The sequence below is a fragment of the Lissotriton vulgaris genome, chromosome 1_1, assembly GCF_964263255.1.
Source record: "Lissotriton vulgaris chromosome 1_1, aLisVul1.2, whole genome shotgun sequence".
Classification (NCBI taxonomy): Eukaryota; Metazoa; Chordata; class Amphibia; order Caudata; family Salamandridae; genus Lissotriton; species Lissotriton vulgaris.
The window spans coordinates 1,812,147,316-1,812,165,274 of NC_141685.1; the positions used below are offsets into that span (position 1 = coordinate 1,812,147,316).

Genomic DNA, 17,959 nt, shown 5'->3' on the forward strand with positions numbered 1-17,959 from the left:
AAGACAAGAAAGTAAACCCCGAGTTTAGAGTTCAATAAAGTTGACAAATGGTGCAACATACACATCCTTGCAGACCTAAAACAAACAACCCAGGAGAAAATATCAGCGTAGGAATATTTTTTATTGGAAACTGAAAAATATATTCAAAAGTAAATTCTCTTTTCAGATTCAGTTATATCTTGATATAATAATCAAAGAAGACGTTTGGATAAAAAAAGCATACTTTTAGGACTGTCAATCCCTCCAAGAACTATCGATCTCTCCAAGAAAACAGCCTTCATGACAAAAGTGGAGAAAGAAGATTTAAACCGTGAAAGTATTGTATACAAAATAAAAAGTGGCTTGTTGCGCTGACCACAGTAAATATTCCTCATAAATGAACGACAGTAATGTACATTTGTAATGGTGGATCTCAGGTACTGCTCCGGCTCCTTCTTTATTTAAAAAACAGTATCCACTCAAGAGAGCTTGGTTTACACCTCGTGTATTGCTCCCTGAGAAACGAATCAGAAAGAAAAACAACAGGAGTAATCCATGTCATCATACACAGTCAAGTGCACATACTTTTAGAATAGATGTAAATCCGAATAGGCAATGTGCAATCTTAAGCCAACTGTCAACTAGAGAGTCCGCTTTTCACTCTAAAACAGCACTAGAATCTTATACATCACTTGGTGAAGACTTACACCCGCACCACAGTCAAAAACTAAAAGATCTGAAGGGTATCTGAAAGTACAACACCTGCCAGGACATCCAAATTGTGGTAAAAGCTCCATTTGTTCACACAACATTGAGGGTACCTCATTTTCCTATGTCTGCATTAAGATTGACCACAAAAAGTTCTCAAACTGCGCAACAAAAAAATTAATAGCATTGTTGTTTACAAAGCCAATAGCTTACACTTTCCTAATGCGAGTCCTATTGGCTATGGCAATGCTTGTTAGTAGCAAGCAAGGACAGTGCTGTTGTGGCGCTGAGTGATGCTGTTGTGGCGCTGAGTGATGATGTGGTTGGGCTGAGTGATGTGGTGGTGTCCCAGAGTGATGTGGTGGTGCCCCCGAGTGATGTGGTGGTGCCCCCGAGTGATGTGGTGGTGCCCCAGAGTGATGTGGTGGTGCCCCCGAGTGATGTGGTGGTGCCCCCGAGTGATGTGGTGGTGCCCCCGAGTGATGTGGTGGTGCCCCCGAGAGATGTGGTGGTGCCCCCGAGAGATGTGGTGGTGCCCCCGAGTGATGTGGTGGGGCCCCCGAGTGATGTGGTGGGGCCCCCGAGTGATGTGGTGGGGCCCCCGAGTGATGTGGTGGTGCCCCCGAGTGATGTGGTGGTGCCCCCGAGTGATGTGGTGGTGCCCCCGAGTGATGTGGTGGTGCCCCCGAGTGATGTGGTGGTGCCCCCAAGTGATGTGGTGGTGCCCCCGAGTGATGTGGTGGTGCCCCCGAGTGATGTGGTGGTGCCCCCGAGTGATGTGGCGGTGTCCCCGAGTGATGTGGCGGTGTCCCCGAGTGATGTGGTGCTGTCCCAGAGTGATGTGGTGGTGTCCCAGAGTGATGTGGTGGTGTCCCAGAGTGATGTGGTGGTGTCCCAGAGTGATGTGGTGGTGTCCCAGAGTGATGTGGTGGTGTCCCAGAGTGATGTGGTGGTGTCCCAGAGTGATGTGGTGGTGTCCCAGAGTGATGTGGTGGTGTCCCAGAGTGATGTGGTGGTGTCCCAGAGTGATATGGTGGTGTCCCAGAGTGATGTGGTGGTGTCCCAGAGTGATGTGGTGGTGTCCCAGAGTGATGTGGTGGTGTCCCAGAGTGATGTGGTGGTGTCCCAGAGTGATATGGAGGTGTCCTAGAGTGATATGGTGGTGTCCCCGAGTGATGTGGTGGTGTTGTGAGGCGTGCAGCAGTGTGTGGCGTGCAGAAGTGTGTGGCGTGCAGCAGTGTGTGGCATGCAGCAGTGTGTGGCGTGCAGCAGTGTGTGGCGTGCAGCAGTGTGTGGCGTGCAGCAGTGTGTGGCGTGCAGCAGTGTGTGGCGTGCAGCAGTGTGTGGTGTGCAGTAGTGTGTGGCGCGCGGATGTATGCAGCAGTGTGAGTAATGCAGCAGGGTGCAGCAGTGTGAGGCGTGCAGCAGTGTGAGGCGTGCAGCAGTGCGAGGCGTGCAGCAGTGCGAGGCGTGCAGCAGTGCGAGGCGTGCAGCAGTGCGAGGCGTGCAGCAGTGCGAGGCGTGCAGCAGTGTGAGGCGTGCAGCAGTGTGAGGCGTGCAGCAGTGTGAGGCATGCAACAGTGTGAGGTGTGCGGTAGTGTGCGGCATGCAGCAGTGTGCGGCGTGCAGCAGTGTGCGGCGTGCAGCAGTGTGCGGCGTGCAGCAGTGTGCGGCGTGCAGCAGTGTGTGGCGTGCAGCAGTGTGTGGCGTGCAGCAGTGTGTGGCGTGCAGCAGTGTGTGGTGTGCAGTAGTGTGTGGCGCGCGGATGTATGCAGCAGTGTGAGTAATGCAGCAGTGTGCAGGGTGCAGCAGTGTGAGGCGTGCAGCAGTGTGAGGCGTGCAGCAGTGCGAGGCGTGCAGCAGTGCGAGGCGTGCAGCAATGTGCGGCGTGCAGCAGTGTGCGGCGTGCAGCAGTGTGCGGCGTGCAGCAGTGTGCGGCGTGCAGCAGTGTGCGGCGTGCAGCAGTGTAAGTAATGCAGCAGTGTGCAGCAGTGGGAGGTGTGCAGCAGTGTGAGGCGGGCAGCAGTGTGCAGCATGCAGTAGTAGGAGTAATGCAGCAGTGTGGACAATGCAGCAGTGTGGACAATGCAGCAGTGTGAGGCGTTTAGTATGAGGGTGAGAGGGTGAGAGGGTGAGAGGGTGAGAGGGTGAGAGGGTGAGAGGGTGAGAGCGTGAGAGGGTGAGAGCGTGAGAGGGTGAGAGGGTGTGTGAGGGTGAGAGGGTGTGTGAGGGTGAGAGGGTGTGTGAGGGTGAGAGGGTGTGTGAGGGTGTGTGAGGGTGAGAGGATGTGTGAGGGTGAGAGGATGTGTGAGGGTGAGAGGATGTGTGAGGGTGAGAGGATGTGTGAGGGTGAGAGGATGTGTGAGGGTGAGAGGATGTGTAAGGTTGAGTGTGTGAGGGGGTGTGAGGGTGAGGGTGAGAGAGGGTGAGGGAGTGTGAGGGTGAGGTGTTGTGAGGGTGAAGGGGTGAGGGGTGTGAGGATGAGAGGGTGTGTGAGGGTGAGAAGGTGTGTGAGGGTGAGAGGGTGTGTGAGGGTGAGGGGGTGTGAGGGTGAGGGGTGTGATGGGGTGTGAGGGTGAAGGAGGGTGAGGGGGAGTGAGGGTGAGGGGGTGTGAGGGTGAGGGGGTGTGAGGGTGAAAGGGGGTGAGAGGGTGAAAGGGGGTGAGAGGGTGGGTAAGGGTGGGTGAGAGGGTGGGTGAGGGGGGTGTGAAGGTGAGGTGGTGTGAGGGGTTGAGTGAGGGTGAGGATTGTGAGGGTGAGGGGCTGAGAGGGTGAGGGGCTGAGGGTGGGAGGGGTTGAGGGTGGGAGGGGTTGAGGGTGGGAGGGGTTGAGGGTGGGTGAGGGGGGAGGGTGAGTGAGGGTGTGTGAGGGTGGGTGAGGGGTGAGGGTGGGTGAGGGTGAGAGGGGGTGAGGGTTATGAGGGTGAGAGGGTGTGAGGGTTGTGAGGGTGAGGGTTGTGAGGGTGAGGGGTGGGTGGGTGAGGGTGGGTGAGGATGGGTGAGTGAGGGTGGGTGTGGGTGTGAGGGTGTGTGAGGGTGAGAGGGTGTGTGAGGGTGAGAGGGTGTGTGAGGGTCCGAAGTAAATGGTGGCAGGGCAGACATCATTGCAGCTAGCAAGTCGAGTGTTTTCAAGTTGAGTGTCCCTAGAGAGATGGCAACACAGCAACAGCATTAGAGGAGCAAGGCTACTGTAAAGATTGTCAGCATTGCTGTGGGGGGGAGGGGGAGGGAGGAGGAGTGCTTTTGCTCACTGATAATTATTCGCCATTTCTGTGCGCTATGCCACTACCGGAGAGCTTTGTTAATGTGTTGTGTATAGTTAAGTAACACTGGTATTGGATCGACAGTAACATCAAACCGCATTTTGTGGCGCCTTCATTGCATGCGGGAGGGGAGAGGAGCGTTGAGTATACGGCACTTACACCTCTAGTGAGATTGACAGACAATGAAAACCTAGCATGCTTTTTATATGGTGGGAGGGTGTGAGAAACAGATGTTATGGTCCGGTCAATACGAAGCAGTCCATGTATCTTTTAAACAATTAAATACATCAGACATGTGAGACCACCATGAGTGAGTTGGAATCATGTGAGCTATGCCATTGTTGTCAAAAAGAGGGATTACATTGGTGCATGCTGTGTGCTGGGTCTGGAAAACTCAAAGCAATCTGTAAATATCCATCCAGTGACCATTTGGGTAAACGCCTTTCTGGTGGCATGACCGTATCGGAAATTAATTTAGGGGCGCAAACTGTATTATTCGAATTGTTTGTCAGTGCCTGGTCGGTATTGCAGGGTCACCCCAGACTCGGGAAGAATCGAAAACAGGTAATGTTTGCCTTAAAGCTAACTGCTTCAGCAGGAGGACGTAAGCCACTGGTCGGTTGTACTAAGATGAATGGCAAATTCATGCACCTTCTGTGGAGATCTTTATATAATCTGCAGGTTCATAATTTCAATGCAAATATATTATGAGAGGAGAAGAGATTAGATGGAAAGAGAGGGCAACCACGAACGGGGAGAAAGAGAGAATGAAAGAGGTTGAGAGAGGGAAACAGAGAAAGTGAGATAGAGAGAGAGAGAGAACACAGAGGGGAATGATCTAGAGGTGAAAGAGAGATAAGTCAGTGAGAAGAGAGGACGCAAAACACAAGAAATAAGTACACATATAGTGGGCGAGATAAAGAGAAATACAATTGGAGTAAGGAGAAGAGAGACAGAGGGCAATATAGGAGGGGAAGACGGAAAAAAAGCACGAGAAAGAAATCTAAAAAGTGGATTAGAAAGAACCAATGGGAGAATAATGAGTGAAAGGAGAGATAGAAGAGGGAGAGAATGTAGAAGACGAGAGAGCTCGCAGGAGTGAGGCAAAGGCGAGAAAAATGTTCGGAATGTTTGAGAGAGGAGAAATAAAACAAGCTCTCGGCATTGCTGTGGCGGGTGGGGCGGAAAGCGCGGATTATTAAAAAAACATTGTGGCGCACTGTTTAACAAGCTCTCGGCATTGCGTGGCGGGGGGCGGGGGAGCAGGGGAGCGGCGTTCCTTTGAAGTCAGGGAGGGAACGAGCATATGGGGTGTGAGTGATAACGAAAGTAAGAGGGGGAGCAGGAAGTGAGGCTGAGCGCGCGCTGGCGAAGCTTCGCGCTTGAATGCCTCACATGCACTGGGCATAATCCACACTCCAAAACCTCTTGGTAGGATTTGCCTGTGGCCCTCTATATCTTTCGCCAGCAATAAGCAAGCCCATTGGCAGACGAGACCTAAAGACCGTAGTATACAGGATACCATTCCCATGCAAGAAACTTTACATGAAAAAAACAACCAGGAAATCGCTTAAACAAATGTCAGCATAAACCCAGGATACAAACTAAGAAGAGGAAAGCCCCCTTGTGAAACACCGCGTGGACAGCTCACACTCTGAGAATCAACTTAAATGGACGGTCTTAGATGTTATCAAAAAGATCCACAAAACGGCGAGACTGAACACAGTCTCTCAGAGATAAGCTACTCTCCTTCTCAAGTGCAACAGCATTAATAATGGACTCCGCTATCACAACTGCGCCCTATAGAATTTGCCAGTCTAGTCACACATTCCTACCAATGATCTACAAATTTGACAGCCTCATGCCCCATATTTTTCCCATCGGACATCAATGATCGCACAAACTCTTTTTCCACACAACCCCATCTTTTTTGCTTCTCAGCTGCATTTCCTTAAACACTATACTGCCGTCACCTGCCTCGTTATCCTGTAGTGACACTTTCCCAAACTACGATTCCCATTATATAAATAGACAAATCATTCAGAATTCATCCGTACTACGAATACCATGGTTAAGTGACACACTGACAAATGTGTCTGCGTGCTAATAGCACCACCACCAATAAAATTGAGGCATACATCTTGTGACTCTGCTTAAGCATTGGCCAACTGTTCTTGCACTGCTCGGATGGTTTGCTACTGCGCAACACATATAATTTCTATTGGACAGAAAAGAAAAAAGGTACATGTGGTATTCCATTTATGTATGTAAGATGTAGAAAGGAGTTGTAGAACTTAGAATGTTATTACAGGTCTATGTTGGAGGTTCTGTGGGGAGTCAGTTGAAGCCTGACTGCGCTTGTAGCCAGTCCCTATGGTTGTTAAGCGGTCTTATCTTTAATTGGAAATAAATCTACTTCTGGAACTTTATATTGAGAACCTGGATTCTTTACAACATATTGGCGACAGTGGGAGTATTGTTCCTGAAAATATAAAGACAGCGTTCACTTCGTGGAAAGTAAGGTATTTAACTTTACTTTAAATTTGTGCTTGTTAGCACCAGCGGCTGTGTTATTTACAGTGCCTTGATTGCACCAGCGGCTGTGGAACATTATTATATCTGGATTTTTGTCATTTTAAAAAGAAATAAGGATATTTGTTTGAGTATTTTTTTTGTATAGCTCTGATTGCTCCTGGGGCTGTTTAAAACTGTGCATCTGATAGCATCTGCGGCAGTTAGAATCTGTTTAATACTCGTTTCTTTTTCTAACATTTTAATGAAATCCTTGGTTAAATGTTCACGCTCTTGTTAAGCGTTTAAAAATAGTCTAACGGCTACTCACGGAGAGCGGATAGGCTCGCGAGCACCTTTGCAGCTTGTTGCCTGGTTGCGCGACTCCATTCTTCACTCTACATCATCTAAAAAAGTACTCTGGGAGCACGGTGCATTCTGGGAGTGACGTAGTCACGTTGTTTTACGTTTTCGGCCATTTTGGATTGGGAAATTTCTTTATTTCAACGATTGTAACCACAGCGATGTACGCGCTATGTCGGATCTAATAAAGAATACATTGGATTCAACAGCGATGTACATGCTATGTCGGATCTAATAAAGAATACATTGGATTCAACAGCGATGTACACGCTAGTTAGTGCATCATGATGAATAAGCCCATCGGTGTATAATAACATCGATAAGCACGCTATTTTGTGCATCCTGAGAATATTGAGTAGCATTATTTCTGTGCATTTTAATTAATTTAACAACTTTGTCAGTGTTTTTTTTTTTAAGGCAAAATGTAAAACTCAAGAAGGTCATAAACATGTCTAATATAATGGTTCCACCTCATTTCTCACCTACAGCAGGAGAACCAAAGATGGAATGGGATTTGTGGTATCCCATGTTTTTGGCATATGTTGAGGTATTAGAAGAAGATGGTTGTTCTTCAAAAAGAAAGCTTGATTTATTACCTCTATCTTTAGGGGGCCAAGGCATCAAATAATTATCAGAATTACCTCCATTAGAAGATTCTGATGAATCTGATGCTTTTGAGATTGCCACAAAACAGCTGAGCATCAGATTTGGGAAGAAAATAAACACAGTGATGGAATGGTTTACATTTTATTCAGGGCACAAAAGGAAAATGAATCTGTTGAAAATTATATTTCAGCTTTGCGTGCTCTAGTTGTATCCTGTGCATTTGATACTATTAACTATTAACAAGTTTTAAGGGACCAAATAATGATGAAAACTAAAAGTAAGAAAATTCAAGAAAGATTGTGGTTAGGAACTGAAACTTCTCTTAAAGCTGTAGTTAATATAGCGAAAGAATTTAACAATGTGAAAAGTTTGTGAATGAAATAAGAGGTCAAAATCAAAACCTGTCAGTTAAAATACAAGAGTCAGTGCCTGAGGTTTCAATTGTTAAAAGTCAAGCAGTTCAAAAGAATTTTTTTTATCCTAACAAAAAAGATGGTGTTATGAAGGACAATAAACTCGGTAACACACGTACATTCATAATATGCTACAAATGTGGAAGTTCTGACCATTTAGGGCATTTTAAGAATTGTCCTGCATTAAATAAAATTTGTGTAAAATGTAAGAAAAGTGGACATTTTGGTAAAATGTGTCGTTCTCCTCAGAAGGTAAATTGTATTGCTTGAGATGATGAGGGGACAATTGAAGAATTTAGTGAATTCAATTGTATTTCATGTATCTCTTCAAACAACTGTAAAGGTTTTCCTTCAGGTATTTTTAACATTGATGGTAAGAAGTTTCCATGTTGGTAGATTCTTGTGCCTGGTATTCTATAATTGGCAAAGACGTTTTTGAAGAATTGTGGCCTAATAGAGAATTTTTAAGCCCTGACATCAAACCGGGTAGTTATTCTGGGCATAAAATTGGTTTAGAAGGATTTTTTTGGGATGAGGTCAGTTTCAAAGATAGGTTTACAAAAGCAAAGATATATATAGCTCGAAAAGGGGAGTCTATTTTGGGGTGGCCTCTTCCAAAAAGAAATGGGAATTAAATTTGACCCTAATGCTTCACCACCACTATACATTGTTTCTTCATATAATGGAGATTTTGTTTCTGACATTAAAAATATGTTTCCAAAGGTTTTTGAAAAAAAGTTGGGAGAATATGCTCAGTTCAAACATAAAATTGTACTTAAGGATAATGCAGTGCCCGTCAGGCATAGAGTTAGGAATGTGCCTCTAGCTTATCGTGACAAACTAAAAGATATTCTTAATGACCTAGTAAAATCTAATATCATTGAACGCATTGAATCGTCTCCTTGGGTTTCTCCAATTGTTCTTTCCCTTAAAAGCAACGGCGAACTCCGCTTATGTGTGGATCTTCGCAGTTTGAATAAAGAAATTTGGACAGACAAGCATCCATTACCTAAAATCAATGAACTAATTTCTACTCTTTTAGGGGCTTGTGTTTTTTCTACTTTAGATCTTGCAAGTGCATATCACCAAGTAGTGTTACAAGACGAATCTAAGAATTTAACAGCTTTTGTTACACCTGATGGAATGTATCGCTATTTGCGTATGCCATTTGGACTTGCTAGTGCTGCATCAGTTTTTCAACGGCTTATGAAAGAAATGCTTGAAGGCTATAAAGGGGCTATTGCATTTCAAGATGACATTTTAGTCTATGGGAATGATGTCGTAAAACATGATGATAATTTGAAAGCAGTGTTGAACAGCATACAATTAAAAGGTTTAACACTTAAATTTTCAAAGTGTAAATTCAGACAAGAGAAAGTCGAATATTTGGGGCACGAGATATCAAAGGACAGTATTAAGCCTAAATTTGATCACATCTCCAGCATCTCTAAAGCACCTGCCCCGATTAATAAGGAACAATTGTTTTCTTTTTTAGGTCTAACAGAGTACTTCAGCAAATTTGTTAAAAACTATGCATCTAAAGTGTCTTCTTCACGATTGTTACTTAAAAAAAATGCTAAATTTTTATGGAGTAATGAGCAACAAGTGTTATTAATGAGTTAAAAAAGAAATTTGTTCTGCTTCATTTTTAAAACCCTTCACTATTGGTAAAGAATGTATTGTAGCTGTAGATGCCAGTAACACTGGTCTAGGAGCTGTTCTCTTACAAAAAGGTGCTGTGAAGAGAACATTGTGTCTTATGCATCAAGGACTTTGAAAGGTGCTGAATATAATTATTCAACATTAGAAAAAGAATTGTTGGCATGTACCTGGGCTGCTCAGCATTTTCGTCAGTTTTTGTGGGGTACCACGTTTCTGCTTGGAACGGACCATAAACCTCTAGTGAATATGTTAGCTGCTGGTGGTGGCAGAGTTTTAACAGCTCGATTGGCTAGATTAGCGGCTAAATTACAGGAGTATCAATGCACTGTGGAGTATATTCCTGGTAGACTTCATGTTCATGCGGATTGTATGTCAAGGTTAGCTTTACCTCACCAGGATAATGAGCATTTGGAGGAATGTGATGTAGCTTATACCATGCAAGATATAAATGGGAATGATGTTGTAGTGGTTTCAGAAGATGTGTGGATTAGAGCCATGTCAGAAGATAATATTCTATGTTCACTTGAGAACTAGTTAAAAAATGGCTGGCCAGAAGAAAGGAAGTTGTCTGGTGATAGAAGTTCATTTTTTAAAGTCAAGGATGAACTTATGTCTTCACATAAGATTCTTACTAGAGGTGACAAAATTGTTCCTCCATTCTCTGTCAGGGAAGATCTAATTAAGATTGCTCATGAAGGTCATATGGGAATATCAACTACTAAGAGGCGTTTACGGGAATATTATTGGTGGCCTTCAATGGATGCTATTGTTGACAGATGGGTCAGGAATTGTGTTCCATGTTCAAATAGTGATAAAACTGTGAAACCGTTGTCTGTACAGGCTTCTCCTATTGAATGTTCACAGGGTCCATGGAGAAGATTAGGAATCGAAATAATTGGGCCTTTAAACATTTTGGTTAGTAAGGAAGGTTATGGTTTGGTTTTAATTGACTATTTCTCTAAATGGCCTGAGATTAAAATTGTGGAAAGGGTCACTTCTAGTCAAGTTATAGATTTTCTTAATAATGTGTTCAGTCGTGAGGGTTTACCTTCGGAAATAATTTCTGACAATGGTACACAATTTAGAAGTAATGAAATTGAATTGTTCTTTAAAGAACAAGGAATTATTCACAAGAGAGTTTCTAATTATAATCCACAGGCCAACGGTCAAGTTGAGCGCTTCAATAGAGTTGCCAAAGAATCGATTCAATTAGCTGTTAAGAGCAATTTGGATTGGAAGAAAGCATTACGTGCTACTTTGCTCACTTATCGCATTTCACCTAATTCTGTGACTGGTTGTTCTCCATTTGAGTTATTAAGAGGAAGGAAAGCTGGTTCTAAATTATTGCCTTGGTGGTTAAAATCTAATGAATCCAGTATGTCTAGTTTGGATATTAACAAGGTGAAAGAACGTGTTAAAAGGTACCAAGAGAAAATGTGTAAAAGTTCCAACAAGAAGTTAAATGATCACAAAGTTAGAATCGGTGATTTGGTTCGTGTTACATTTGGAGGTTCTTCTTCTAAAAGATGGGCAAATTGGTCTTATCCTGTTAAAGTAACAGAGGTTTTTAGCAAGGCTGTGCGAGTTGAAGGAGGGAAAATTTGAAATTTTAGACGATTATCCATTGTTAGATCTGACAAGTCGTTTTTTTATTAAAAAAAATCGGGTTTTCATGCGTATGATGAGGAGGATGTTCAAAATTTTATGGATAACTTTAATGCTTTGCAAGACACTCATAATGTTGTGATTAACACAAGAGTTAATACTGAAGAGGTAATTGATGCTTTGCAAGATTCTCAAAATGTTGTGATTAACACAAGAGTCAATACTGAAGAGATAAGTGATTCTTGTGTTGTTGATAATGATCATGGTGGCGGGGGAAATTCTGAACAAAGGGTTGTAGAAAATGTTGTAAGAAAAAGTTCACGTGTTTCTCATCCACCTGTAAAAATGAAAGATTATGTTTGTTCTTAAGTTGTTGTTTTTTGTGTTTTTTTGAATTTTTTTTCAAAGGAGGGAGGTGTGTTGTATTCCATTTATGTATGTAAGATGTAGAAAGGAGTTGTAGAACTTAGAATGTTATTACAGTTCTATGTTGGAGGTTCTGTGTGGAGTCAGTTGAAGCCCAACTGCGCTTGTAGCCAGTCCCTGTGGTTGTTAAGCTGTCTTATCTTTAATTGGAAATAAATCTACTTCTGGAACTTTATACTGAGAACCTGGATTCTTTACAACAGTACATTTACAGAGCGGCTGCTACTGGACGGGTGTGGTGGGTGGGGCAGGGGTGGAGAGAAAAAAAAGGACTTATCTGGAATGGCTGCCGCCGCCTCTCCTCCATCATCTTTCATCATCCTGTCTCCAGTCCCGGCCGGCAGGAGAAAGCATCCGGGCACACAGGCTCCCCTGAGCCAATCACAATCCTGCAATGCAGCATTGTGATTGGACTGAGCGCCGTGGTCCGGCACTCAGACTGGGACAGGGAGCCTGTGCATGTTCCTCACCAGGCTGTATAATGCAGCCTGTTGGGGAACATGCAAAGTGTGCATGACTGCAAAAGGAAAAATAAAATGATAACTATATATTATCATTTTATTTTTCCTTTTGTTTAGTGGGGTGACGCTCCTCCCCCTTAGCCGAGGAGCCGCCACTGTATTTAGCAAAACCATGCTAATGTGCCACACTATTTTGAAACCTCTGCAGTTTCATAATTATATGGAATTCTGTCTCAATTCCTCTTTGATAGATCCTGATTCAATACTGAAGTTTAGATAGACAACTGTAACACTGCAGTAGTAAAATATTTATTGTAGGATTAATTAAAATCTTTTACAATATTGTGATCACAAGTACGTGTTAGTCACAAATAAAACAGCGGAGCTTGTGCCAGGCATGGGCAGCAAGTGATTGGGCCCCCTCTATTCCGTGTCGGGGCGGCACTCTATGCCGGCTTGGGCGCACGCTCGGTGATGAGCGATTAGGGTAGCATCCCAGTCCTGGGCGATCGGGTATTTCCGTAGGCCAGCGGTTTCCTCCCTGTGTAGAGACACACTCGCCGCAAAAGCCCAGTTGCCAAGAGAGCGACGCCAGTCCGCAGGGCGCGGCGGGGCAGCGCTTTTCCATCGTCTTGTGATAAGGCGTTTGGCCGTAATGAGGCCCAAGTCCCAAAAATGCGCCCGTAGTTTGGTCTGTTTGGTCCTCTTGTAGAGTCCCAATAGGCATACTTCCCACGTCTTGGGGAGGGTATCGCCCGTTGCCGCCGTCAACATGTCCGTGACCGCCGACCAGTACGGGGTGAGATGAGCGCAACTCCAGAGTGCATGCAGGAAGTCTGAGTCCAGGAGGCCGCATCTGGGATACGCCGACGAAGCGAGTCCAAAGTAGCGATTCAGCTTGTCCGGAGATAGATATGCGCGGTGGATGATGTAATATTGGATAATTTTGAATCGCGCGTTGCGGGGGATAACTCTGGCGCCTGCTAATATAGCGGCCCACTGTTTGTCCGTCCAGTCTGTGCCTCGGTCGTTCGCCCATTTTTCCCTCAGTCTCTGAGAGGAAAATTGTGTATGAGTGTGTAGGGCTTGTGCAAGCCAATGCACAATGTGGGACCCATCGCCCATCACATGTAAGTACTGGATGAGCAGATGAGTGGACGGCTCATGGCTAAGGTCACCCCATGCCTTCGTCAGCTCATGCAGGAGTCTGGCGTGAGCCAGGAATTGACCCACTGGCAGCTCTGTGTCCGCGGCCAAGGCCTCGAAGGGCAGCAGCTCTCCGTCGCTATACAGGCCGCTCAGGTCGTCCAAGCCTGCCGCAGTCCAGCTGCGCAGCTCGGTCGATGACAACGTGTCTGCGCCCAAGGGAGTCCCCAGTAGAGGTAGGTTCGGAGCATAGGGCACCGTATGTTTGGTGAGCTTGAGGCTCCGTACGAAGCACTGTTTTGCTACCGCCACATGGACCTGCGTGGGGGGTCGGCCCTGCGTTAGGGGGTGGAAGAGCGTTATCACCTGTACGGGAGATAGGGTGGTGTCGGCGGTGGCCGTGTCCATCAGGTTCTTACCGCTCAGCCAGTAGGCGACCCATTGCAGCTGTGCTGCTAAGTAATAGAGCTCCTGATTGGGAACCGCTAAGCCTCCAGCGTCTGTGGCTGCGTATAGGGTCTTCAGTGCCACCCGGGGTCTCCCCTTATTCCAGATGAGGCGTCTGGTGAGGGTTTCCAATCCCTTAAATATGCGCGCCGGCACATACACTGGCAGGTTAGTATAATAATAGAGGAGCCGGGGAAGCATTATCATCTTGGTTAGTGCCACTCTAGCCGGCACATTCAGTGGGAGGGAGTTCCAAAACGTGACCTGGGCCGTAAGCGAGGATATGGCTCTCACTAGGTTTCCCTCCAGGAGATCCACGGGGTCCCGATAAATTAAGATCCCTAGGTACCTGAATACAGTCGGGTGCCATCGGAGCGTCTCCCCCATCATGCGCACATCACACTGTGGCATCTCGCCATCGAATGCATAGACTCCCGACTTGGCCCAGGTGATTCCAGAGACGCGGAGCACTTTCGCCAGTGGTTCCATCGCCAAGGAGAATAGTATAGGGGAGAGGGGGCAGCCCTGTCTGGTACCTCTCCCGATGCGGATCCTGTCGGAGAACAACCGTCCAGTCCGGACTCGGACTTCGGGCGCTCGATAGAGGAGTCCCACCATCTGGACGTAGGCATCGCCCAGCTCGTACTTCTCGAGGACTCGGAGGAGATATGGCCATTCCACCGAGTCGAACGCTTTTTCCAGATCAAGCACGATGCACCCCGAGCGTGGCCAGGTCGGGATTGCATATCGCTGGACTCTGAAAAAGCGGCGTAGATTGTAGGACGTGCTCCGGGTGGGTACGAAGCCATTCTGATCAGAGTGTACCAGAGTGGGGACCAGTGGTGCAAGCCTCCGGGCCAGCGCCGCTGCAAGTATTTTGTAATCGGTGTTGAGGAGCGCTAACGGCCTGTATGAGCCGAGTTCGTTCGCTTCTCTACCCGGTTTCAGCAGGGAGACCACGTTAGCTGCATTCAGGGACGCCGGGAGTTCAGCGTCTTCCGACGCCGCCTTATACATTCTCAGCAGTTCCGGTATTAACACCAGTGAGTAGGCTTTATAGAACTCCGCCGGGAGTCCGTCAGGGCCCGGTGCCTTGCAATTGGAGAGGGAGAAAATCACCTCCCGCAGTTCCTCACCGGTGAGCGTAGCACCTAGCTCTGCTTGTTGGGCAGCAGTGGCTGTCGGGAGCTGCAGCGTCGCCAGATAGTCTGTGATCCCCACCACTGTGGCCCGCAGCCGTGAGCTATACAAGGACTTGTAATGCGATGTGAACGCTTCATGGATCTGCTTCTGGGTGTAAACCTCAACGCCCTGGGCCGTACGGATTGACAGGACCGATGCGGATTGTGTGTCTTGCCGTACCAACCACGACAGTAACCTGCCGGGCTTGTCACCTGCGTTGTGGGTGCGCGCGGAGTGTGCTGCGAAGTTAATGTTCTTTAGGCACTCCATCAATACAGCGTGGTCCGCCCTAGCCGAGATCAGTTGGGAATCATCGCCCCCCGTTGCCTCCCGTTCCTTATCTAGCAGTGCCTCCTCCGCCTGTGTCAATTCTCTCTCCACTTGTCTACGTAGGCCCGCCTGTACACCGAGGCAGCTTCCCCGGGTCACCGCCTTGAAGGCGTCCCACTCGGTTCTCGGGGAGGAGGTCGAGTCAGTATTGTCCTCGAAATACTGTAAGATCTTCCCGGATATCTCCTCTCGGAATGTGGTGTCAAGCAGGAGATCCAGTTGCAAGCGCCATGTAGGTATGGGTGGATGCGGGCGCTTCCATCCATAGACCAGCGTGTGCGGGTTATGGTCCGAGTGCGTCCGTCCTAGGTAGTCAGCGTCTGTCACGGAGGGAATCAGGTCACGGGACATCATGTATCTGTCCAACCTGAAATGTAATGAATGGGCTCCCAAGTAGTAGGAATACACCCGGGCGGTGGGGTTTCTGACGCGCCAGGCATCTCGTAAGTTCCACTGTGTTGCCCAGTCAAGTAGGGCCCTGGAGGTTGCCTGTACTGGGGCGAGTGCTGCTGGGGGGGACGAGCGGTCAAGGGAGGCATCTAACACGCAGTTGTAATCCCCGCCCATCATCAGGGGTATGTCTGGCCAGGTCACAATTACTGCCGATAATCGCATGAAGAATTTCCCCTGTTCTACATTAGGTGCGTATATGGAGGCTATGACAATCTGTTGCCCGTCTAGTCTGCCCTGCATGAAGACATAGCGTCCCTCAGTGTCAAAATTGCTGTGTGTCAGTGCAAACGGAACCCCGGGCCGAACCCAGATCAGGGTCCCTCGCGCAAATGCTGAAAAGGTTGTGGCTAATATCTGTCCCCTCCACCTACGGCGAAGTGTGGCCACCTCAGCAGCGATCAGGTGTGTCTCCTGCAGTAGTGCAATCTGGATCCGATGTCTTTTAAGATATGAGTACACCTGGTATCTACGTGAGGGTGTGTGCATGCCCCTGACATTCCAGGTACAAAATTTAATCGTAGCCATCACAGTATTCATTGCGCCCAAGTACCCATCCCCCCCCCCCGGCCCCCAACCCGCCCCGTGCACACCCGCACAGCAGCAGCGAGCAATGAACATTTTATCCCCCCGCCCTCTCCCACAGACCCAAGGATGCACGCTGTAGCATTTCAGTGCCAACACTAGTCTCAAAATGAAGAACTTGAACATAAACATAATACCAAAAGGGCAACAACAAAACGAGTCGCCGCCCAAACGCTCTATCGAGCTCAATCAATCCGTGAGTTCAATGGGGGATGACTAAATACAGCACTTGGATAAAACAAGGTAGTTCGTTACGCCAAGAGAGCCGTGGTGGCTCCCCTCCACGGGCATTGGGCCATAAGGGCACCAGGAGTCAGTGTCAGCGTCCGCAGACAGGTCGGAGTTCCCAATGTCACTGGACTCGGATAGTCAGTCCCATGGCGGGACCACAACTTTCATTCCCCCCGGGGGGGGGCACTCACCTCCAGGGGTCCGTCCACCCCTCCAAAGGTATGGCCCCGGTGGCACTCCAGTGAAACAGCTCCAACTCTCCTCCCGGTGCCACGGCGACTCCGTGGCAATCCGGTAGATGGGGGGGTCAGGGAGTAGAGCACAGACCCCGAGGATGGGGGCGTTCATGACTGTCGGGGTCTCCAGGAGCGCCGGTGCGGACCCCCGATCGGGCCATCCTCGGAAGCGAACTGGCCATTCCATTATGTTAGTTGCAGTGGTCTAGCCAGAGCTAGGCTGGGGAGGATTTCTCATGCTATCAGATCTGATGTTTGGGGCGTGACGTCTGGCTGGCCCTCTGGGTTCGAGTCATCTGGTAGTCCGTACATGTAATCGTCGTCCTCGCTCCTGCGTGATCGTGGGCTGGCGTTGGAAATCAGGATAGGCGATTGCGACCCGCTGATCTCAGCTGTTATGCGGACGGCCTCCAGTTGTTCATTCTGTATTTGCTCCGGGGTGGGGCCGATTTCTGCTTCCACGGCCGGGGACCCGGCCCTCGAGGCGCGCCGTTGTCTCCGCCTGCGCGTACCTCGGTTCCGGCGCTGCTTCATTGGTGCGGGTCCGGGATTCGTGTCCACTCCCGAATCCAGCCAGGCCATTGCCGCCTCTGGGGTGTCGAAGAAGTGGGTCTTGTCTAGTGCCACCACTCTGAGGCGCGCCGGGAATAGCAATGAGTACTTGAGAGCCAGGTGCCTGAGCCGTTGCTTCACCGCGAGGAAGGATTGACGTCGCCGTTGAACTTGTATGGTGTAATCAGGGAAGAACATCACCTTGGCGTTGTCCACCTGTATATTTGACAGTTTCCGCATTTCGCGGAGGATGGCGCCCCGGTCGCGGTAGTTCAACACCCGCATGAGCATTGGTTTCGGGTTGGAGCCCTCTGGGGGTGGGCGGGATGGTACTCTGTGTGCCCTTTCCACCACAAAGTGTGTCGACAGCGTGCCTTCCGGTAGTAGCCCTCTGAGCCAGGTCTCCATGTGTTCCGCCGTCTCTCTCCGTTCCCATCGTTCCGGCAGGCCTACTATGCGCACGTTGTTCCTTCTGGCCCGTCCCTCCGCGTCCTCCGCTCTATCCTCAAGGAACTCCACCCGGTTGAGCAGGTCTCGGACGTGCTTGTCCGTCTGTGCCAGCTTGGGTGTGGTCTCCGCCATCGTATGTTCTAGAGTCGTGGTGCGGTCGGACAGTTTCTTGTGGTCCGCTCGGAGGAGTGTCAGGTCCACAGCCACCTTATCAATCCTATTCTCCAGTGACGTACGGGTCAGCTGCATGGACTCCTCCAGGCGCTCCATGGCCGCCAGCATAGTGTCCAGTTTGGAGGCAGTGTGGTCAGCTTCCGTGGTCTTCACCATTTTTCCTTTGCCTAGTGTCCCCCC

General features: G+C 48.3%; 1 protein-coding gene across 1 annotated transcript in view; it reads right to left on the reverse strand.

The window, feature by feature from the left end:
• Window positions 1-17,959, reverse strand: part of GNPTAB (N-acetylglucosamine-1-phosphate transferase subunits alpha and beta) — a 715,805-nt gene that overhangs the window by 517,274 nt on the left and 180,572 nt on the right. The gene's annotated exons all lie outside the window — the stretch shown is intronic.